Consider the following 25,258-nt stretch of genomic DNA (forward strand, 5'->3'; position numbering starts at 1 on the left):
GACCAGGCTGGCCTCGAACTCATAGAAACCGACCTGCCTCTGCCTCCCGAGTGCTGGGACTAAAGGTGTGTGCCACCACTGTCTGTCTCTAGTTAGGTTTATTGCTGTCATAAACACCATGACCAAAAGCAACCCTTTCATGGAGGAAAGGTTTATGCAAACTTTTACAGTTCATCATGAAGGGAAGTTGAGACAGGAACTCAAGGCAGGAACCCGGAAGCAGGAGCTGAACCAGAGTGTCACTTGCCGGCTTGCTCCCTGCGCTTAGCCTGCTTCCTCACATAACCGAGGACTCTACAAAGGTGATGCTCTGTGGCACTTGGTGGTGCCCTCTGATGTGGCTGTGGCTGGGCCCTCCCACACCAATCATTAATGAAGAAAATGCCCACAGACTTCCTACAGACTAACCTGATGGTGGTAATTACTTAGTTGAGGTTCCTTTTCCCAGGTGACTAAAGTTGTGACAACAACTAAACAGCACAACAAGCGTTTACAACCCTTCCCCCACAGCTGGCTTTTGCCACGGTATTTATCACAGCAACTGAAAAGCAAACCAGAGCAGATGACTATAGGGATTTAATATTGGAATCCAAGATCCTTTCTCAGATAAAAAGGAGCAAATCTGCACCTCAGGACACCATCTTTCTTAATTTAGTACCACCTAACTGGTGAGTTGATTGCTTATCCTGAAGAGCTGACAGGGTACTTTATCTCAGCCATTATCTCAATTTTTCACCTTCCTTCCCCTTCCTTCACTGCACCCCATTATCCTTTCTGAGGTTTCTTCAGAATTCAGGAGGCTTAATAATACCCGATGCTCAAGGCTTCTGATTCTAGTCTCTCATAGTACCCGCAGGTATCTTCTTTGTTGACAGTGGGTGATGGGTACTTGAAGTATGGCGACTCTGCTCTTATAGCTTTGCAACAGGCGAGGGGCTCTCCATGTGTTGGACCCTCAGTGCTTGGATCTTGCTTTTCTGGGTAAATCATTGTCCTAACTGAAGGCAGCGTGCGTAAGGCAACAGTGGTTCTTCATTTGCTTGTGGTGTGAGATCTCCCCTTCATGACACTCCCATCTTAGACCTGTCTTTCACAATGGACTGCTGATCTTACAAATGTAGAAGGCAAGCTGAGAACACTTGAAAGACTTCCTTTCTTCACCTCAGGGAAGTGTTAAGACACACTTGACTTTGGCTGTACTGTAACAGAGAAAGACAAGCAAAAATATCCTATTTGTTGACCAGTAGAGCCTGAAAACTCATCATTTGCTGAAAAAATGCAGTGGTTAGTTTTATTTTGAAAAATGACCTTCAGACTAGAAATTCTTTCATGATGCTCATAAACATTTCTGAGATGATCAGAACCTCTAAAATTATTTGCAGTAATAATTTAATCAGTTAAATGAGGGTTTTTAATGTGAAAGATTTAGAACAGTTGTTCATCATATCTTCCAGGGATCATGGAAGAGTAAGGAAACCATTGGAAAGGGAACCAGCTAGGGACTAATTTTCATGTAAGTAAGTGACTCAAAAGACAGGTCTGAGGTGTCATGATGACAAGAGGAAGACCTACAAGAAGTGTCTGTCCTGAAGGTCATCTAAATTGTCTTAGGGATATGACTCAACTTGGCACAGCCCCACCGTTTTCTGACGTCAACCCAGTGTTAAGAGAAATTACTCATATGCAGGAGATAGGCAAGGTGGTGACCAGACATGTCTTCAACATCCATGTGGTACAGTCCAGGGAGTCCATACAGATGCATACTTCTTTTACTCTTAGGGCAAACACTCTGACATTACTTGCCAGCTTGCAAAGTTGAGTCCATCAGGGACTGAATGGTTTCTCTGAGACCGTCTCAAAGGTTCCAGTTCTGGTTTAGGGCATGGCTACAGACTGACCTGTTATCACAGTCTTATGCCTCCCTCAGCTAGAGAGTTTTCATATGTTGTTCCTGTCTACACCGAAGCAGCATGTGCCCTTGCTGCTCTGGTCATAAATGACTGAAATAGATCTTCTGATTTGTTCTCAGTTGAAATTTGTGTGAGTCCAGCTTTTAATTTTTGAAAATTATATTTTAACAGTGTTGAGGGGAGTGGTCCAAGCTCAATGATCTGGAAAATTGTGTGTGTGTGTGTGTGTGTGTGTGTGTGTGTGTGTGTGTGTTATGTTGCTGTGATGGGAGGAGAGAGAGAAGCATGCCATTATGTATGTATTCATGAACACAAAACACATATATACACATGTGGGATATATACAAAATCAATGGCCTTGGGGTAGGAAAGAAAAGACGTGGGAAGGACAGCAGTAAAGGAATAATAGAGAAAGAGAGAAAGGAAGAAAGACATAGCTAACTAACCGACCATCTAAGTAAAGATCTGCTTTTAAAACTTCCTAATGTGGGATTTTCCTCTTTACCACAGGGCTGAGAATTTATCCACATGTGTACAGTTTTCTTGTGTATGTGTCTGTGGGGGTTTGTGCATATGAATTCAGGTATTTGTGGGTGACAGAAAGTCCCTGAACCAGGAGTCACAGGCTGTTGTGCGATGCCTAGTGTGGGTGCTAGAGACCGTACCCAGGCCCTCTGTGCAAGAGCAGCATGTGCTGTTGACCACTGAGCATCTCCAGCCCAGAGAAGTACTTAAAAGTATAATTGCATCATTGGTCTTATCAGGAAAAGTATAAATTTGTTTAAATGTCAGAAGTTCAAATATATAGATAAAATTTCCATCTATACACAAAATGAAAATAATACAGGATTAATGGTGTAATTTATTACTGCTCTTGAAGTGGATGGGACCCTTGTGACTCTCAGTTTCTTTTATTTTTGAGATTATAATTAAATTACAACATTTCTCCTTTTCCTCCACCCTCAGTCTTTTTATCAACAAAAGGATGGAGCCTACCTATTTTATCATTAAAGTACTAACATTCTATAATTGCTGGAAGATTGGTTCTTGAAATGAAAAAACTCTATGTAGTTACTTTTAAAGTCTAAAAACATGAAAACCAGAAAGAAACAAGGTAGTTAAATGAAGACAGGAAAGCCTGAAATTAGAATAAAAGACGAAGTGGGAACGGGCGAGCAGAAGTGAGGAAAAGGGAGGGAGGACGCAATGGCCACCCACAGTTGGTCAATGCGTGACCCCAGAGGTCAACCTCTGGGGCTAGGCCTCTTTTTATGCAGCATTTCACTGGCTAAGAACTCACCAAATAGGCTGTGCTTGTGAGTCCTGGAAGGTTTGCCTCTGCCCAGCCCTGCTCACAGCATGGGGGTCCTGGTTGCTGGGTTCCCCCACTGATTCGACTTCTCTCTGTGTTTGCTTGCCACTGTGAGCAGAGCTGTTGAGACAGAAATACATTCCTGCTTACTTATGTATTTTCTTACATGTATGTGTTTTTTGTGTTGCGTGTTTGTGTGTGTGTGTGTGTGTGTGTGTGTGTGTGTGTGTGTGTGTATGTGTGTACACACGCCGCCATGTGTGTAAAGGTCAGAAGACAACTTAAAAGAGTCAGTTTTCTCTGTGAAGGTTCTGGGATTGAACTCAGGTCACCAGTGTTGGTGGCAAGGGCCTTAATCTGCTGAGCCATCAGCTCATTCCCTGTTTCTTAAATTTTCATGCAAGGATTCACTCTTAGGAAAGAAATCAATGAGTTCTTTAGACATTGATGGAAATGAGCCTCCTTTTCTTGCTAAAATAAGGAAAATTGAGATTTCACATTAAGAGGCTTTCTGCCCTGGAGTAACCCTTCCATTGTTCTGTTAGCATCGCACCCTCTGCTTTTTCATCTGGTGATTTGTCTGTTTCACATGCCCTACTGGGCATCTGCTGACTCAAATCTCCAAGTATCCTAGTGTTTCCTAGTTGCTAATTACTTGAATGAAAAAGGTAAAAGAGAAATAGAAAACTTACCTTCAGTATGTGATTCCCCCATCAATCACAAATAACCAAATTATACACAAAATGAAGGCATTTGTTAATCTTATTTGAGTGAGTGGGTAGAAATAGAACATAAATAAAATTAGGAAATTATTGTAGCACTCTCTTCTACTTATGCATTAAATAGAGCATCCATTTTACTGCTGCTTTGCCAAGCTATCTGGAACATAATATTGTCTTCCTGCGATCCAAGGTTAAATATAAAGGTGGGTAGATGTTGGTTCTAATGAAACCACAGGCACCCAAATTCCAGATGTCCCTCATCATCCTCACTCCAGTGCAGGTTTTGCTGGAACACCCAGGTTATTCTTTTTATTTTAATGAGTCATTTTTGTAGTATGACTCAGTTGTCTGTCTTCTTCTTTTTAAATATATTTTAATTTATTCTTTCAGAACTTTAGACATATGTACAATGTATTTCATCCATAGTCACCCTACTTCCTCCTCCAATTTCTTCCTTTCTTCAATTTCTCCTGCAATTCTACCAACATCCCCTTCCCAATTTCATGGGCCCACCTCCCGACCCATTCTCTCTTTCATAATTCACCAAATCTGGTTAGTTCTGCCCACATACACAGGATTGTGGGGCCACCCAGTGGAGCGTGGTCAGCCTACCAGGAGCCACACCCCTGAAGGAAATGGATTCTCCCTCTCCACCTGCCATTGATGGTCAATAGCAGCTCAGCTAGGGTGGGGGCTTGTGTGTCTCTTCTCCATCCATGCTGGAGTGTTGCTGGCTTGTCTTATGCTGCAACCATAGCTGCTGTGAGCTCATGAGTGCAGTGGTCCTGTCATATTCATATGGCCCTGCTTACTCCCATCTTTCCTGACCTCTGGCGAATACACAATTTCTGCTCCCTTTTCTGGAATGTTCCTTGAGCCTTAAGGGGTTGGGTGTGATACAGATGTCCCATTTATGGCCATTCTCTCCACAGACACTATGCTTTGACCAACTGTGAGTCTCTGTATTAACCTACAGAATATTCTTTAATCTTCCAATACTTATCATATTTATTGTCAGGTCTCCCATCTTTAATCCACCATCAAGTAGTAATCAATTTAATCCACTTAAAACTAGTTATACATTGACGGCACTATACGGTGTTGACCTAGTGATTAAGTCCTTAACAGTTGATCCAAGATTCAAACATCTACAGCTACCATTTCTTTCCTTAGATATTTTTTTTTCTACTAATTCTTAGTAAAGTATTCCAATTCATTTTCAATGTTTATGGTGGGAAAAGAGAAATCAATTCCATGCCAAGTGCATTCCATATTGGATACTAAGTGGAGTCAGGTAACAGCTGTCCAATCTAAACTTTGGTGGATAATTAGCATGCTCAATATCCAAAGAAACAGGTAATTGTTGTGATTCATGAACATGTTGCCAGGGTAGATATTTCACAGCTCAAATATCTTCCCCTAAAGAGAGAAGCTACCTAGAGCTTTGAACAGTAAAATGCTGTTTTCTTCCCATTTGAAGAAAATTGCTGTTTACTTTGGGGATATTCTTGGCATTTAGCTATTTCTTCTTTATTCCTCTCCTCATTTTTTTCCTTGATGATGTTTAGAAAAATTATGAAGTACAAAATTTTCACTTGGGAAGGCGTGAAAGCCATCCTGCTGGAGGGAAATTAGAGCAGCACCTGGGTTGTACTGTTGTGATGGGTAGCACATATGGACAATTGTAGTCTGATTTCTAATGTCTTAAAGGTCACAAAGCATACATCCTTGATGAACATGCTCTTCTTATTGCTCCCTTCTTGTAGCCAAGTAATTTGAGGTTCAGTAATTTCTCTAGTAACAATGAGTGAGAACAAGGTAAGGATGGAGTAGAAAGCAGGCCTACAGTGTGCTCTCTGATGAACTGTGAATGCTTTCCAGAAGAGCAAGATGCCTCCATGACTCAATTTGTTTCTCCATGCTCTGCCAACTTGACAAAAATTCAGATGGTTGGCTGTTGCTTTGAATCAGTGGAGCCCAGGAATGTATCATAGGAACTGGAAGGAGCCTTGGGTAAAGAAAGATGTAGATAGATGACAAAATCCTGAGTGAATATGTATTGTTGACATGGGCCAATACCCAAGAACCTTGAGAGTGACAGAACCTTTTCCATACAGGTCAGGATGGGAATTGGTAAAGCCTTCCTGTTCTGAGTGTGAATCATTAACAATGCATGCAAGTTCAAGTGTTTCTGAGCAATTGACCACTGTGTGCAAAAACTAGCCATTGCAGCTTCCTCTTCCTGGATGTTTATAGCCTGAGACTGCTCACCTACAGATATCTCTGAGACTAGCTAATTGCTCCCTGTGTGCTTTACATAATAAATGGCCTGAGAATCTGGGCTGTTCCAGTAGTTGGTGCAGCTGTATCAGAGTGCACACAGCCAACCTGACCTAGCTTTTCTGTACATGTGTCTGTGCATCTGACCTTTCTTCATCCCTTGGCTGTCCCAGTAAGGTTTCTAGGACCAAGCCATGCAGGTGGTGGTACATTGTGAATTGAGTGTATTCAACCTTTGGAATGTTGTGATATGACATAGTGTAATATATATTGGTAAATTGTAATGTGCTATGAGCTCACAGAGAAACTGAATCTGGAATGGGGCTTCAAGTCCCACCCCACCCCATTTCAAACCCACATGTTCATCCTGTACTGACCTCTAAGGCCTTGTCTGGGAATGGGCTACCCCTGCTTACTTTATGACAGGGAGATTATAGTCCAGGAAAACACTCCAAGAGTAAAAAACATCATGCCCTTGAGGAGAGCTTGAAGGTCAGCCATTTGTGACAGATGTCACTATTGTTTATCCCATGATATAAAAATTACCTTAGTGTGTGAGAGAAGCCAGACAACAGATGATCAGTCACAGAGGGAAGCTCAACCAGTCTTGTTGACTGCCTCAACTTCCCCAGTAAGCTTCTGCTGGATTCTGTGAGCATCTAATTTGTTAATATGTGTCTCTGTTGCTATTTTTATTTGTTTGTTTGTTTGTTTTTTGCTTGGTTTCCCCATGGAGGAACTCCAGCTGACTGCTTTTTTGTTTTTTGTTTTTCTAAGCAAGGTTCCTCTATGTAGCCCTGACTGTCCTAGAACTCACTATGTAGACCAGACTGGCCGAAAACATACTGAGATTAGCCTGCATCTGCCTCCTGAGTGCTAAGACTAAAGACATGCGCCACCACTGCCTAGCTGCTTTAAGGGGTGGTGGTGGTGGGGTTTTATTGGATGGTTAAGCATCAAATTTAAGGATATTTTACTCCTGAGTGCTAGGACTAAAGACATGTGCCACCACCACCTGGCTGCTCTAAGCAGGGGGGGGGGTCTATTGGGTAGTTAAGCATCAAATTTAAGGATATTTTACTACATCTATCTATCAACCAATCTATCAATCTATCATCTACCTACCTATCAGTCATCTATCTTTCTATATATTATCTATCTACCATATATCATCTATCTATCTATCTATCATTTGTCATCTATCAATCATCTATCTCTGTCTACCATCTGTCTGTCTATCAATCATCTTTCTATCATCTATCTATCTATCTATCCATCCATCCTCTATGTACCACCTATCAATCATCTCTCCATTATTTAATCTATCTTTCAGTCATCTACCTACCTATCTTCTCTCTCTATTTATTCCTTTATTTTGTCATATTCTTGATAAATTCACTTATTTAAAAACAGAGTATGACTATCAGATTGTTCTCTGGACTGTACAGAACCTGCCATATTTGACCTGCACTAACAGCCAACCAGGACATGGGAAGCCAACATGAGGACTGCACACACCTGTGAGTATTAATGGAGGGTTGGTGCTCACGCACATTGCAACATTATAATGTAAAGTGACAGCATTTTGCCCATTTGAGGTCTGCTTAAGGTAGGGTCTTCCACAAAGAAAAGTGTAATAAATCATTCCTCCCAGAAGGAAGGATTTGAAATGGAGCTTGCTTATTTCATGTTTTTATACACTTCTTCCCATGCATATACCCTCCACCCATACTCATTTTTCTGTTTTCACACATACCCAATTATTTCGATGTTTGGTTTTATTTATGTATATGGGTGTTTGCCTTCATGTATGTATGTGCACCACATGCATGCAGTACCTATGGGGGCCAGAAGAAGGGGTCAGGTCCCTTTGAAGTTACAGGCAGTTGTGAGCCATCATGTGGGTGCTGGGAACCTGAACACAGATCTGCAAGGACAATAAGCACTTTTTTTTTTAACCACTGAGCTATTCTCCAACCCCTTCCTTTTCTTCTTATCTGACTTTTAAGCCATCCTGCCCCCCTTCCCGTCACCCCTGCCCTCCTTCCAGTCAACCCTGCCTTCCTAGGTTTTTTTCTTTTGAAGTGCTCTTCTGTATTATTCTTGATATGGTACATTAATCTTTGTGTATCTGTCTTACAAAGACACACTTTGGGGCCCATGAGGTGGCTCACCATGTAATGTGGCTTGCCCTGACAATCTGACTTCAATGCCTAGAATCTACATGGTAGAAAGAGAGAACTGATTCCTACAAGCTCTCCTCTGACCTCTGTGTGTGTGTGTGCCATGACACATGTGCATGTGCACATACAATTTAAAAATATAAAAATAGACCCATACTACTATTTCATCTTTGAAAGCTCAGTATGACCATGAGACTGTACAAACATCAGGCTGCCCAGAATAGGACTCTATCCACTGTTCAGTGGGGTTTTTACAGCAGAGTGGGGCTCCCTCTTTGTCTTTCTCTACTTGTTGCTTGGTGGTCTGGCAACTGAACCCAAGACCTCACTCCAGCACTGAGCTGCATCCTGAGCTCACTACCTCCTGAGTTTAGAAATCACCATCCCACCCCCCACCAGCTCTTTCTTCTTCATCCTGGGTGAAGCTAAATCTACTGGGGACAAAGCTTCAGTTTTGTTTTCCATTTTACTTTCTTCACTTAAAACGGGTATCATTTTTAATGTCTTGCTCAATGTAAGTCAATAGGTATGTGAGAAGGGAAAGTGAGGTGGATGGAGTCATAAACAAAACTCACAAATAGTAAAGAAAAAGAAAGTAGTTGTGTTGACCTATGGTGATGTCTGAACCATGCTAACATGAGTTGTAGGCATCATGACATTTTCCTCTTAAATCCTTCAGCAAATAGCTCCTAAAACAAAGACACTCTCCCATAGGTCATCACTTAATTATCAAAGTCAAGAAATTGAAAGGAAGCTGATACAATGAGATTACTTAGTAAGCAGTCCGTGACAAGAATTTTCCTGTCTCCCAAACATTTCCATTTCCCTCCCTGAACCCCAATCCAGGCACTAATCAGATCTTGTCATTGTCCTAGGGCTTGTCTTCATGACAAACTTCACCATCATCTCCAAGTCTACATGTTCTTTTGTGTGAAGAAGTTATAGATCTGGGAAGCTAAGCAGATGGAGATGACATGGAGACCATACAGAGCTGCTTCAACAGGGCAGCAAGTGGCAGAGGAGTTTTGATGTGGATAAAGGTGTGATACACTCCTGGGGATTATGTGCATTTGGATCACAAACATCTTAATTAAATTCTTTATTTTTTTTCCTTTTCTAACTGAGAATTTTGCACCAAGTCTACTTTAAAAAAAAGAAGGGACAACAGAAGTCTTTAAAAGATCATGCTTTTTCTTCAGTTCCATTTGTTCTGAAGACTAACACTTAGAGATGCGTGAAGACAGAATAGATGTCTGTTTCAGTTAGTTCTTGCCTTGAAGGAGTCTGACAGCTAAGGACACAGCTATAGTTTTCCTGGCTTCACAGGTCACTGAGTGGACTGCAAAAGGCTCCAGGCATGCTGGTGAGTCTCAGTTAGTGAGGTGACCCACTTGTTTCGGCATACTCAACAGCATGCTCTTATCATTGGACATGTTCTGACATGACTCGCTGGGTCTTGGTCTGTTAATTCTTGCAGCTAAATTCTTCCCAAAGGTAAGGGTCTTACTGTTCCCATTAGTTCATACATCTTCCAATTCCTCTCTAATTTGGCTTTTTTAAAAAATAAAAAAAAATATGTTTACTTAGAAGCATTCAGAATGTCAACAAAGCAGGTATGATTTTTTTTTAATTTTTTTGCAATTACAGAGTGGTATTCAGTTAAGAGAACAATAATTATCTTCATAGAAGCACCAGAGACACTGAAGATGAAAAAAAAAAACCAACCAAACAAACAAAAAACCCAACCAAACTAACCCAAACTACCGTCCCCATATGTAACTAATTTGTACTGTCCACTGACAAGAACCTGCTTTAGATTTCCATTCCAGTTTACAATTCCAGACTGGACCAGGTGAGGTTAGTGGCTACTGAAGACACCACCAGGGCAGGGTTATCTAAAGACACATTTGGTAGTGTGTTAACTATGCAAAAAAGACACTGTACACTTTTAAAACAAATCTTATACAGCCTTGCATGTGAGTTTTTTTTTCTTTAAAAGGAGTGTTATGTACAGGGGGGTTAAATGTTCTAGAACCAACTTCATCATCATCATCATCATCATCATCATCATCTTTGTCTTCTTCCTCATCATCTTCATCCTCCTCTTCCTTATTTTCATGCTCTTTTCAGCCTTGACCACCCCCCATTTTCACTGCTCTGTGGGCAGCAATACCCTTTTTGTATTTTCCTTCAGCTCAGCATCCTTCTCTTCACAGGGCTGCCTATCGACTGCAGTGGTGTTGTTCCCATGTTTAGTTGATTTTCCTCCATGAGGCACAGAGTTGCCCAGTGCCCATCTGCCTCTTGCTGTCCCCACGCTGTTGCTATGGAGCTCAATGTTCTTCAATGGCTGTTGTAATTCTGCTTTCTTGTTTGACAGAGTTTCTGAGAAGACTCCTCAGTAGCTCTTTCTTCAGGAAATTACTTTTCTAGCCCTAACCCCCCTTTCATCATCTTAGTTTATATATTATGTATCTATGTATATATTTACTCTTTTAAAACTTTATTTATGTACAGTATTATGATATAAATAATTTTATATTTTTATAGTTGCTGTAACAATGAGCCACACTTAAAAGTAGTCTTCTTTTATGACTTTAAATTTACCATTAAAGAATATAATCTATAAAGACCAATAGAATTTAATCAGGGAAAGAATAATATTTTATATATATAAATAGTGCTGGGAGAGCTAATGATCTTCATGCAAAATAATGAATAAATTTGGATTCTTACCTTACACCAGACATAGACATCAATTCAAAGTAGGTTATAGACTTCAATATGAGTTGATTAAAAATGTAAATGAAAACAAGAATGAACACACAGTATTGGATTACGTGGTGTCTGAATGAGAATGATCCTCACAGGCATGTTTGAATACTTGGTCCCAAGTTGGTGGAGCTGTTTGGGAAGGACTAGGAGGCAATGCCTTGCTGGAGGATGCGTGGCCTTGCTGGGAGGAGGTGTGGCCTTGCTGAAAGCAGGCTGTGAGATTTAAAAAGACTGTGTCATTCCCAGTGTGCTCTCTGCTTCCTGTTTATGGGTTAAGATGTGAGCTCTTAGTTCCATCTCCAGTTGTCTGCCACCTTTCCTTGACTCTACCATCTTAAACTTCTAACCTTCTGGGACCATAAGCCCAGTTAAACACTTTCTTTTATAAATTGCTTTGGTCCTGGTACTTTATCACAGCAAAAGAAAAGTTACTAATACAGACATTAGATTTCTTAGATTATGGCATGAAAAGTATAAGAGCTAAGAGAAGATTGAGAAGATTGGATTATCAGACCTGCAAACATTGGTGCTAGAGAAATGGCTCAGTTGATAAGAACATTTGCTGGTCTTCTAGAGGACCAGGGTTTGGTTCCTAGCACCCATACCAGACAACTCACAACAGCATATTCCAGTTGTGAAACTCCAGTTCCAGGAGATTCAGCACTCTCTTCTGGTCTCTGTGGACACTGCATACAAGTCCACACATACCCACATTTGCATATGCATGCATACTTGCATGTATACACACACACACACACACACACACACACACACAGATACACTCCCCCACACAAAATAATAAAAACAAAAATACAGTCTTAAAAAATACACCCCAAACCTGAAAATACTTTTGCTTCAAAGAATACCATGATGGAAGTAAAACAAGTCTTATAATGGGATCAAACCTTTATAAGCCATTTATTTGGCTAAAGGACAATATCCAGGGCACAGAAATAATTCTTATAACAATTCAGTATTGAAAATGCAAGGTCTGATGTAAGCAGGATGGGAGTGAAGGAATTATCCATTTTTCTCACACAAAATGAGTATCTCCTGTCTGTAGACACCTTCTGGGGGTAATATAGACTCTTATCTGGACTTACAGAATAAGAGCAGTCCACCAAGGATGAGAGGGGATGAGAGGGGATGAGAGGGCACTTTTATTTTGTCTGTATCATCTCTCCCATAAGCCATTCTAGTTCCTGGCACAGCAGGTCCTCTGTAGTTCCTTCATGGAAATAATGAGGGATTGTCAGGTCTAGACCACCTGAGGTCAGTAAGAAACAAAGAACAGAGATGGGGTTCAGAATAACAGTGTAGGGTCCTTGGTAGTGGCTCTGTATTCTGTTGTTGCTGACAGACCATCAGAGAAGCTAGTCGATAGCTACACTACAGGAAGCGAGGTTGATGGGCCTCTCTGCTCAACCCTTTGGCTTCTTTACTCAGTCCAGTGCTTTTCTTGAAACTTTCCCAGTCTGCCTTTGTGATTATCTATCTGCAAGAGGAGCATATGGCCCAGCCTAGCCCAGCTGCTGAGCTCTGACTCTGCCAAACCCATGTTCACTCCTTAACCCTTTCCTAGGCCAGACACCAGGAACAGCAAGGAGGTAAATTGAAAAGGGAACATCTGGCCTGCCTTGGCCTGGTGATCATATGGTTAATGCATCAATTTTCAATGATAATGCTCCAGAGTACCATAGTACGGGAGGCAAGCCTGTGTTCACGCATATCTGAAGAGCATAGACTTGTCTGTTTCCAGCCCCATTTGTTGAATAATGATCTCAGAGATCTCACATAGCTACAGAGCCTGGCCTTAAGCCATGCCCCAATACAGGACCCAATCTACAGTTACTGGCTAGTTGGGAAAGACAAGCTACAATACTGTCTGATGAGACCTAAGTGTAGAACTTACGGCTTCCAGCCAGTAGTTTCATAGGAATCTATAGACTAGCCAGCAGTCCTATTTGAACTCGGAACATCATTAACTGCTACCCTGACTAGAGAATGTGACAGACCTTCCTGTTTGGGGGCACCGCTCACTGCTCCAACAAGAATCCTAGGTTAGATTAAGAAACAGAAGGCCAGTCACTACCAAGGGACACACGCAAAAGCTAGAAAAGGAAGCCGTTCCTTAAAGGTACAGGAACCAGATTAAGGGGTTATGAAAAATTAGGGAAATATAACATCATGAAAATTTCTGACAATAGATTCTGAAGAAGTGGAAAGGCATGGAAAGACAAAAACAAAAAACAAAAAAGGAACTCAGAGTCATCCTTGTGACAAAACTCAGAAACCACATGAAAATACATGTACAGATATAAATGAAATTGGGAAAACAATTTATGAGCAAAATAAAAACTTTCATAAAGAAATAAAACTCAAAGAATTTGTAGAGATAAAGAATATAAGTAACTGAAATAAAACCCATCCACCCAACCAGAAGGTTAACTGTCTACTTGATTAAGAAGAAGAGAAAGGATTGGCAGGATGGCTGCAGGTGAAGGTATTTGCCAGAGACCTGGCCACCTGAGTTCAGACCCTGCATCTCAGAGTAGAAAAAGAGAACTGACATATAAAAGTTGTTCTCTGACCTCCACACATGACATGTATGCACATACCCATGTAATGCACATACAAAACAGTAATGATGATAAGATATTTTTTAAAAGAAGAAAATACTAGTGGACTTAAAGATAGGGCATGTGAAATTATCCAATAAAAACTGAAACATCAAAAGAAAACAAAAGAATAGACAAGGCCCTTGGAAATGACACAATAGAGGTATGGAAAAAGGAGAACAAAAGGCCCCCAAAAAGTACATTTAAGAGTGAGGCCTGAAAACCTTCCAAATCTTGGGAAGGACAACACGCAAAGATCAAGAGTATAGAGTTTTACAGCCAAATTCAGACCAAAGAGGAATTCACATAACACATCATGACCAAATCAAAGATCAAACCAAAGAACAGTAAGAGATGCGAACTATATCCTATTCAATGGACTCTCTCTAAGACTATCAGCAGATTTCTCTACGTAACTGGTGAAGGTCAGGAGAGAATGGGATGATGGAGTCTAGGAAGGGATGGCACATCCTTCCTACCAACAGTGCCATACCTGCAAAGCAATGTCTCACAGAAACGAGTTGAAAGAACCATGTAAAAGAGCAGGTTAAACTCAGAGCTGGGAAATATGAGAGGATAATGGAGATCAAAGAAGAAATGAAATGAGGTAGAGACCAGAAAGTCAGTGGAAAACTTGGGAAACAATTTTCTTTTAAAGATAAACTTAGTTGGGAAGTAAAGCAGGAAATTAGTTTCCAGTTAGGGAAACCAGAAATGGAAGTGAGACGTTGGCTGGCACCAATGGCACACGAAGCATCACAAATAGCTGCTACCAGCAATTGTACATGAGAAACATGACTGTAGAAAAAATAGGAAGTCTGAACTGGCCATGGTGAATGAGAGATTGGATAAGTTGTAAATAGTCTCTCATAAAAGAAAAGCCCAGATAGCTGGGTGGTGACAGTGCACACCTTTAATCCCAGCAATTGGGAGGCAGAAGCAGGCAGATCTTTGTGAGTTCAAGGCCAGCCTGGTCTACACAGAGAAACCTTGTCCCTTAAAAAAAAAGCCTAGGTCTATTTCATTGTGGATTCCACCAAACATTTGAAGAATTAGTATCAGTCCTTCTTAACTTCTTCCAAAAGCTTAAAGAATAAAAAAGTATTCCAAATTGTCTTTATGACATCAGCATTGCCCTGATAGCAAAAGCCCAGTGAGTGTTCTATAACTGAAAAGTAACAAAAACCCAAAAATCCTTCACAAAATACTAGTAAACATCAATCAGTAATCACAATAAAAGAATCATTCCCTTATAAACTATACCATTTATAGAAGAAGGTTCCATGTTTGGAATGCAAAGATAGTTCAATATATACATAACAATGTAACTGGCATTAACGAATGAAGAATAGAAACCATGCAGTCATGCAAATAGATTGTGACAAAATATCCTTTCACAATAAAAACCTCAAAAACAGTAGGCGCAGAGCCCAAGACCTCGGCATGGTAAAACCATGCATGACAAACCCACAGTTCGCCTATTCAACAGCAAGAAGTTGAAAGCATTCCCTTTAAGGTAATGAACAAGGCAGGGATTTCACTCCCGTCATTTCTCTCCAGCTTAGTTTTGAAGTCACAGCATAAGCAATTCTGTAGGAGTAAGACACATCCTAGGAGTACACGTAGAAGTTGCTTCTGTTTGAGGATGGCCTTATTCATAGGAAATCTTACCGGCCCATCAAAACACTGTTAGAAGTGATAGATGAAGTCAGTAAATGTACAAGGTATGATAAAACCAAAGCCCAGTAGCATTTCAGTCCACCAATTATAAGTTATCTAAAAAGAAACCAAGGAAACAGTCCCACTAAAAACAGCAACAGCATCAGCAGCAGCCAACTACTTATGGGATATATATATATTTCCCCAAGCGAAGTAAAATATTTGCATGATGAAAACTATAAAATGCAGTTGAAGTTCGTGAAAAAATAACCAGGAAGTTGTCCTGTGCTAACTCATGGATTAGGAGAATTAACATGGCTCACATGCCATACTTCCTGAAGTAAGCAGCAGGTTCCAAATGATCCCTACTGAAATTCAATGGCATTTTTCCATAAAAAAAAATTGAAAATGCAAGCTGTGAATCTGTATCTCACTGCAAAATACCCCAAATAGATAAAAATAATATTGTACCTTTTGCACCATAACTGGATGACATACAGATATCACGATACCTGACTTCAAAATATATCATAAAGTAATCCTGATAAAAGTGACATGTTGGGGACATGAAGAAAGATTCAGAGCCAGTAGCACAATAGAATGGAAAGTCCAGATGTAAAATAACACATTCATGGCCAGTTGTTTTATGACACAGGCTCAAAGACCACACAATAGAGAACTCTTCCACAAATAGTTCTGGGAAGGCTGGTTACCCACAAACAGAAAAAGAATTTAGACCCTATCTCACATCACAGACAAAAATAATGTCAAGATGGTTAAAGGGTTAATGCAAGACCTAAAACCTAAGAGAAATAGAAGGAAGCATGAGAGGAAAGTTGTCCAGCATTGCTCTAAATTTTTGCTGTCCCTACCAAAGAACAGAATAAACATAGACCGTGGGGGTTATTTAAGACTAGAAAACACAGGCACAGTGAGGAAAAGATTCTGCAGAAGGAAGGGACCTCTCAAAATGGGAGAAGATATTCTCAAATTGTGCATTTGCTAAGTCATTATTCACAATACACATGGAACTAACTCAAACAGCCCAGTAAGAAGGCAACAGATGAAAAAAGTAGGCAAGCTGGGCGGTGGTGGTGCATGCCTTTAACCCCAGCACTCGGGAGGCAGAGGCAGGTGCATCTCTGTGAGTTCGAGGCCAGCCTAGGCTACCAAGTGAGTTCCAGGAAAAAGGCATCAAAACTACACAGAGAAACCCTGTCTCGGGGGGGGGGGGCAGAAAAAAGTAGGCAGTGAACCTGAACAGACACTCCCAAGAGATGACATACATGTGGTCACTGGCTTAGTTGGTGATGCTCAGAGAATGTAAGTGCAATAACAGTGGACTAGTACTTATTCCTGTTAGAGTGGATTTTATCAAAAAGATGGACGAGTTGTGTCAAGGAACCAAAGGGAACCCTCCACAGAACTGGTGGTGATGGATGCTGGTATAGGACTTATGTGTGACCCAGCAGTTCCATGGCTATGACACATTAAATGCTTTAAGTCAATATGTCAAAAAAAAATCTTCTCTCCCATTTACACTGTAGCATCATTTGAAATAAGATGTAGAATCAGCCTGGATGTCATTTACAAAATGAAAAGATTTTAAAAAGTAATATGGCTACACAACAGAGTATTATTCAGCCTTAAAAATTATTTTGTTTGGGGATAACATGAATCTACAGGGAATTTTAGCTTTTAGTTGGGACATATGTTTTGTACATTTTTAGAGAGTATATGGCAGCTATGGTAGGTTTGGATTTCCTCTTTTTATTTTGTGATGTCTGATCTTGGCTGTCAACTTGACATAGGAAGAGAAGATATTCAATTGAGGAATTGCCTTCATCAGATCTGCCATAGGCATGTCAGTGAGGCATGCTTTTGATTGCTAATTGATGCAGAAGGCCCTCACACATTATGGGAAGTACTACCCGTGGCAGGTGGTCCTGTGAGGTCTGAGAACCATGAGCCTGGATGTAAGCAAATAGTGTTTCTCTGTGGTTCTTCCTTCAAGCTCCTGATCTGGCTTCCCTCAATGATGGACTGAAACCTGTAAGACAAATAAATCTTTTCCTCCCCAAGTTGCTTTTCGGTCAGTGTTTTTACCACAGAGACAGAAAGCAAATGAGAACATTTTCTTTTTCTGGTTGTTTTGTGTAGTCTGTGTTCCTTCTCTTGGTTATCACCATGAGTTAATGGTCTTTGGTTTCGATTATTATTATAATAGGGGTTGATTATTTTTTATCTTTTGTATCTGTCCTCTTTTCATGGCAGTGGCTACTCTCGTCTTGTTTCTAGTCTGACCTCCACTAAGCATTTCTTACAGAGAGGAGCAGGAGATGGTAAACTCACCATTTCTGCTTAGGTTAGAAGATTTTATTTCACCTTAATTTCTGAAGGATAGTTGTGCTGGATATAGCATTCCTTATTTATAGTGTTTTGTTTGTTAGTGTTTCAGGAGTTTGAGGATATTGTTCCGTCCTCTTCTGGCCTGTAAGGTTTCTGTTGAAAAGTCTATAGTTACCCTAAGGCATTTGTTTCTTGTTATTCTTAGTATTTTTTTTTCTTTTTGGCTATAATATACTTCAAGGATGTTTTATTTTGTTTTGATTGAGTATATTTGGGATCCTTTCCATATCTGGATGTCCATGTCTCTACTTAGGAAGTCTTCAATTATTATTTTGTAAATTTTACAATGCATTTCTCTTTTCTTCTCCTTCTGGAATTTTCATGGTCTGACTATTTACCTAATAGTTTTCTATATGTTGTGCATCATCTATTTTCTCCATATTCTTTTTTTCTTCTGTTTTTTTCTGATGGGGTAAATTCAATAGGTATCTTCAAGCTTGGAAATTTGTTGTTCTTCTTGTTCTAGTCTGTTGTAGAAGCTCTCAATTATGGTTTTTATTTCAGTAATTGATATTTTTAGTCACAAGATTTCAAAGTTGTTCTTTTCTGTTATGTGTGTGTCTTTGGCGAGTTTCTCAGTCACATTCTGAATTGTTTTTCTCATTTGTTGAGCTACCTGTATTCTCATTCAGTTTCCCTAACATCATTACTTGGAACAACATTCAGATGTATCACAGATTCCCTTCAAATCAGGTTCTATTTCTGGAGAAACTGAAATCTTGTGTTCTTTTGGAGGTGCAATCATTTTTTCATATTTCTCATATACCTACATTGATATACAGACATCTGTTATATCAGCCACTCCTCCCTATTTTATGGCAGAGGTTTTGTAGGAAAATATCCTTTAATTTATATGAGAGGCAGAATGTCTGTTGGGTAGGAACTTCCAGCCACTGGAGGAGGGAGAGATGGCTCAGTGGAGAAACACCTTCCATGCAAGCATGCAGATTGGAGTTTGTATTCCCCAGCAATCATGTAAATGCCAGGTGAGTGTGGCCAGTCCATAATTCCTGCACTTGGGAAATAGTGAGAAGGATTCCCCAGAATATTCTGGCTGGGGAGACTGACTGAATGTTGAGCTCTGGGTTCAAGTGAGAGACCCTATCTCAAGATATGAGGTGAAGAACAGTTGAGTGTCAGCTCCTGCCTACATATGCACATACATACACACAGCTATGCATTTCCACACACATGAACATACACAGCATCTGTGAGATTTCTTCAGCTGAAGTTCATATAAGCAGTATCTTGGTGTGCTTCTGCAGTCTGGCTTGCAGAGACTCATGAATACAGTGGCTTCTTTCTGCACTGGATGTGGCTTCCCAATGTGCATTTCCTTAGGTCCAGTGAAGCTAAAAACCAGTGACACCAATGTGGGGGTCTCTGCAGACTCCAGGGCTGCAGAGTAACGATCTGTGTGAGGCAAGAAGGAAATCTAGTTAACACGACTCCTTAGCCGGTGGTGTTGCTTAAACTTCTAGAGTCCAACCCTGGGCAGTTTATTTTAGTCATATTTAAGTACAGTACAAGTTTGGAAAAAAAGTTTCCTGGTGATGATTATCATAATGAAACTTAAGGCATGACTGTATAGAAACCCTTGCAAAGTAAATGTGACCTCTTCCATAAGAATGGGATCTATAGCTTAAGAGCCTAGGGGAGGATCTAGTGTGGTCTAGGTCATCATAGGGGTCACCAAGCTGTAAAGTACATGTGACATCTCCTCTAAGGATGGGTTCTACTGACTGAGAAACGATGCCCAGGATAAAGGTCTAGGGAGTGAGAGTCTGGGATAAACATAGTAGTCTGGGGTATTGAGGTGTGGCCTGATGCTGCAGACAGCACAGGTCACCAAGCTGCTAACTGTATCTACTCCCAGCCTTGTTGGTAGAAAACAGGTATGCATCCCATCCATTGATGAGACAAGCCTGTGTGCGTAACACTCTTGGATTTCCTAGTGCTTTCCTGTGAGCACAGGGACCTTGTGCCCTCCACAACACCTCTACTTTTTTGTTTCTTTTTCTTTAATTTTTTTATACAATATGTTTGATCATGTTCTTTCCCCTCCCCAAACTCCTCCCAGATTCTTTATAAATCTCTCCCACCCAACTTTATGTTCTTTTTCAAAACAAAAACAAATATGCAAAATCAAAACAAATAGAAAAACCAATAAGACAAAAAATCAAAACAAAATGAAATAAAAAGCCCATAACCCCCCCTAAAAAATACATGGATTCCATTTTGTGTTGATCAGCTCCTCCTGGGCATGGGGACCTACCCTGGAATATGGTTGATATCCCATTGGAGAAAACTGATATTCTTTCTCCCAACTGTAAACAGCTTCTTGGTTAGGGGTAGAACTGTGTTCAATTCCCACTTCCCAGTGCTAGAATTTTGTTTGATTTCAACATGTACAGATCTTGTGTGTGCTGTTACAGTCTCTGTGATTTCATATAACTTCATTAGTTTTGACAAAAACTTTGATGGCTGTATTTGTACAGGATATGGAGGGTATTTGTGGCCATGACCATGGTCTCAATGCCATGGACTGCAGAGGAGATCTGCCTTATGCCCATGAGGCATTTTGGGGATTGTTGGTTGGTTGTCTACATTCCTGGAGGTATGAGATATAGAAGACACCTTCTCTACATTTTGGAGAGCATGTGTGGATGGTTTGTGGCTTTGGTATCCCTTGATACGGAGGTTCAGAGCATGGACAGAGGAAACAGTGCCATTGTAGTACCAGAGCTGTACTGAGTACATTGTAGTACCAGAGCTGCAGAACCTGGATGTGACCTTTCCTCTCCCCTATGGGGTGAGTGTGAGTGACACTCAGTAGCCTCAGTGGCAAGACTGAGCTGTGGAGGAACCCAGTTCTTGAGGCCATAGGGTGGACATGGGAAGTGCTAGTCTTGTGACACTGATAGCCATGCCTTGGAGTTGCTGGATACAGATGAGACCCTCTGAAGCTCCTGAGTGATAAACATGGGCCATGCTGAGGATTTGGGTTCCTGTGGAGCTGAAGTGGGTAGGGGTGGGCTGATGCCTCAGGTCCTGATGCTGCTGGGTGCTGAGGGGCCAGCCTTCCACTCAGTGAGGTGCATGTAGGCCTGAGGCTTCTGAGAGGGTCCATGAGGAAGCTATTAGCCCTGCTGTGGCAGGTGACAGAGCAGTGGCAGTTGTACTCAGCAGCTGGGCTTCTGGGGTGTTGGGAGAGCTCAATCTGAGTTCTTTTTTTGTAGCAGGGCTGTCACTCAAGCTTGCGGCATCCTTGGACATCCCCTTTAGTCAGAACTGCCAGTCTACTGCTCTGATGGAGGTAGCTGGGACTTTCCAGCTTCTGTTTGCCCAGCTGGAGTCATCCTGTCATCTCTAGCTCAGGAAGCTGGGGCCTAGGTTGCAACTGGCTTTGTTCTTTGGTCTCAGTTGCCTGTCAGAATCAGGCTGTTCAGGATTCCTATCACTTCCTTGTTCTCTGTGACAGAGAATGATCAGGGTACCACTCTCCAGCCATCTTCTGCAGAGCACATGCTAACAGAAAATAAGCCAGGCACAGACAAGCAGAGACTTTGTGGTGTCATGATATAAGAAAAATCAATTTCCTAGAAATTGAATGGGGGTTAGCAGAGGCTAGGAATGGGGGAGACAGTGTGGAGATTCCTAGACAAAAGGTATAAAGCAATGTTGACAAGAATGAGCTTTGAGATCTGTCCCACTGTCAGGTGACTAGAGTCAAAATGATGGATTGTGAACCTCCAGTGTATCACCCAACAAATGTCAAGCAAGATGATGGGCATGTTGATGATGCTTGATTTAATTACTCTGCATTGTGTACACACATCAAAATATCACATTGTTCTCTATGAATATAAAATTCATGATTGGCAATTAGAATACTATAAATAAAAATGTAATAAAACAAGTAAATCAATCATGAAAGGAGCAAAGGATTGGAGCAGACATTCCCAGAAAGTTATCAAAGTGGTCCATCAACTCATGGGAGAGATCCTGGGCTGCCTTCCTCCTCAGGGAGATGCAAACCACAACGGGAGGTTTCACCTCGCATCCACTGACAGGCTGTGTTAAAGACAGGCAGTTCCAAGTATTGCAGGGCATTCAGATAAACTAACTGAAATTTCTGTTCTGGGTGTGGTGGCTCATGCTTACAATCCCAGCACTTGGAGAGCTGAGGCAGGAGGATTGCCACAGTTTGAGGTCAGCTTTGGGATACATTGTGATACCCTGTCTAAAAACAATAACAACCACCAAACTAAAACAAAACAAAGCAAAAAGAGATGTTTGTTTCATAAATTTTAGTTGGTTTTTTTTTTTTTTTTTTTTTTTTTTGTCAGCTTGACACAGACCAGGGCCATCTGGGTAGAGGGAACTTCAACTGGGAACATTGGCCCACAGGCAAACCAGTGATGGGCATGGCAGGGTCCTAGGGTATATAAGAGCACAATTTGAGCAAGGCCACCAAGATCAGCACTTTCCTGTGGCTTCTGTTTCAGTTCCTGCTTCCAGATTCCTGCTGGACTTCCTCAGTGGTGGAGCGTGTCTGAGCAGTGTAAGATGAAAAAAGCCCTTTCCTTCCTGAGTTTTGCTTTTGATCATGGTGTTTACCACAGCAATAGAAACCCCAACTAAGGCACCCAGGGATCCTACAAAAGTATAAATGCATTAAGTTTGTTTATAGCAGCACTGTTTATACCCCCTCCCCAAAGAAGGAAACAACTTGCATGTCTATCAAAAGGTGAATGCCTAGATACCCAGCGGCACAGACCAGCCATACAGACTAGTCATAAAAAGGAGTGACGCATGGGCACCCACCACAGTAAGGAATGAACACCGAGACTCCGACATTAAATGAAAAAAAGCCAGGCATGAAAGCCCCAGGTCAGTGCCTCAGTGAAACGTGCGCATGCACGGATCTCTAGAGGCAAAAGGCAGAGGGTCCAAGTTGCATGGGGTGAGGAGAAGTAGGGACTGAATGCTGAGGATAGAGAGATTCATGTTTGGAGGGTGTTAAACATTCTCAAAAATTATTAATGAAGATATAGAAATGAATAGCTGAGATGGTATGTAATTATACACCAATAAATTAGTTTAAATGTATTATAGAGGGTGTCCTGTGATAGCTATGTCCTTTCATACCTAATTTTTTTTTAAAACTTATTTATGGGATGTGTGTGTGTGTATGTGTGTGTGTGTGTGTGTGTGTGTGTGTGTGTGCACGTATGTGTGCCAGTGTGCACTTGTGGAAATGAAAGGATATGATTTGGGAGTTGATACTCACTTTTCGCCTAGTTGAAGCAGAGTCCTTTATGGCTCTGCTGTTATGCAGCATACTCCAAGCTAGCTGGCCCATGGCTGGCCAGTTTGTGCTGTGGATATCGCTCTGTGTAAATAAAGTTCTGATTGGCTAGTGGTCAGGCAGGAAGTATAGGCGGGACAAGAGAGAAGAGAATTCTGGGATGTAGAAAGCTGGGGAGAGACACCGCCAGCCGCCGCCATGAGAAGCAACATATAAATACACTGGTAAGCCACAAGCCATGTGGCAAAGTATAGACTAACAAAAATGGGTTAATTTAAGATAGAAAAGGTAGATAACAAGCAGCCTGCCACGGCCATACAGTTTGTAAGTAATATAAGTTTCTGTGTGCTTTATTGGTTGGGTCTGAGCGACTGTGGGGCTGGTGGGTAAGAGAGATTTGTCCTGACTGGGCCAGGCAGGAAAACTCTAACTACAAATGGCGCCCAATGTATTGGCAAGAATTTCCACCTAAAACATGAGAAAAAAGATTCTAAGATGGAGCTAAAAACAGCTTCCTAATTGTCTCTCTCAAGTTAGCAGCAGCCTGCTGGTTTGAACTACTATGGTGGGTTCCTGGCGTGTGCGTCTGACCTGCAGTGTGTCGGGAATGAGGAGTCTACAAGCGACATTTTACTCTGCTACATGTTGGATTTAGCCTTTGCTAGTTTAAAAAATAAAAAAGGTTTCTGGGCTATGCACTACTTTGATAGAACTGCTTCTGATAGTTGATGGTACACATGGCTCCAGACCCAGAGCTGGCGGTAAACTGTACCACCGCCATGTTGGGAAGCTGAGGTGGGCAGAGCCAGCAGCCACAGTGGCGTTTCAATCTTACAAAGATGGATATTACACAGAGAATCTGGCTTATGTTGTCTTTGGGATTTTTAACTACAGAAAAAGATTTGATCGTAAAAGCTGTTGAGTTAAACAAATATGTAAATTTTAAAGGTACCTTGACTTCAAAATTTGGATATAAGGATATGTTGCTTTGGAAAAGAGTCTCTGCTTTTGTTTCCACAGAAAGCCAGAGGCTATGGATTTGTTCCAGATTAAGATACATCAGGTTTGATCAGCCAAGACCACCTGAAAGGTCTCCGATGACACCATGGCCCAGATGATCCAACATCCAGAATGGTTTCAAGGCAACTGGCCCAGAGGTTCACCCTAATGGACTACTCCATAATCCTAAAATTTTCTTTGTGTCCCCATAAGATACAGCGCCCACTTACAGCAGGAAGTAGTAAGAGAAACTACGCCCACATTCCCAAAATTATCAAGCTGGCTTTGGAAATGGAATTGGCTCACTCCTTTTCTAAACCCAAGCACATTGTTAAAAGGAAAAGTTAAGAGATTCTTGTATCCCAAATCAGAAGAGCCCTCTGGTGTGGGACAGAGAAAAACCAATATTTTTCTTTAAAGCAGGTTGATTATAAATGAGATCTCTTTCTAAAGAAGAAAGGGGGATATGATATAGATATAATAGGATGAAAGGGTAGATTAGGGAACTTACTTCTAAAGAGCAACAACTTGTTTAAAATGTTTTACATTAGTATAGATTTTAGTCTATTGATACAAACCTAAAGTTAATTTTGTTATAATATATATATATATATATATATATATATATATATATATATATATATATGTCTACTCCTGTTTAAGGTATTGTGTTTGTATAGCTCATTTAAAATTGTAATGGATAATTAAAAATAGATTAATAATTAATCATCTGTGATAATCATACTCATAGCCATGTTAGTTAAGTCTTCTAGGTATACACAGAGATATTTCAGATAGATAGGTAATCTTCAAATACTTCAAAGACCTTCAGAATATGGCATTTAAAATATTTTTTAAAATTTAGACTTTCTGGACAGTGAGACATGTCTGCTCCTGGCAGCACCGATTTACTTCAGAGAGGAGGATAGGCATTGAAGACACTTCATATGGAGTTTATCTTCACCTTGACAAAAATAGCCATTTGGACAAGAAACTGTTCTTGCCTGGACTGCTCTATCAACTGGACATACAGGACCCATAAAAAGGTGACCACTGAACTTTGCTTGACAAAATGGTCCT

Source organism: Onychomys torridus, chromosome 3 (assembly GCF_903995425.1).
Source record: "Onychomys torridus chromosome 3, mOncTor1.1, whole genome shotgun sequence".
In the NCBI taxonomy this organism is placed as follows: domain Eukaryota; kingdom Metazoa; phylum Chordata; class Mammalia; order Rodentia; family Cricetidae; genus Onychomys; species Onychomys torridus.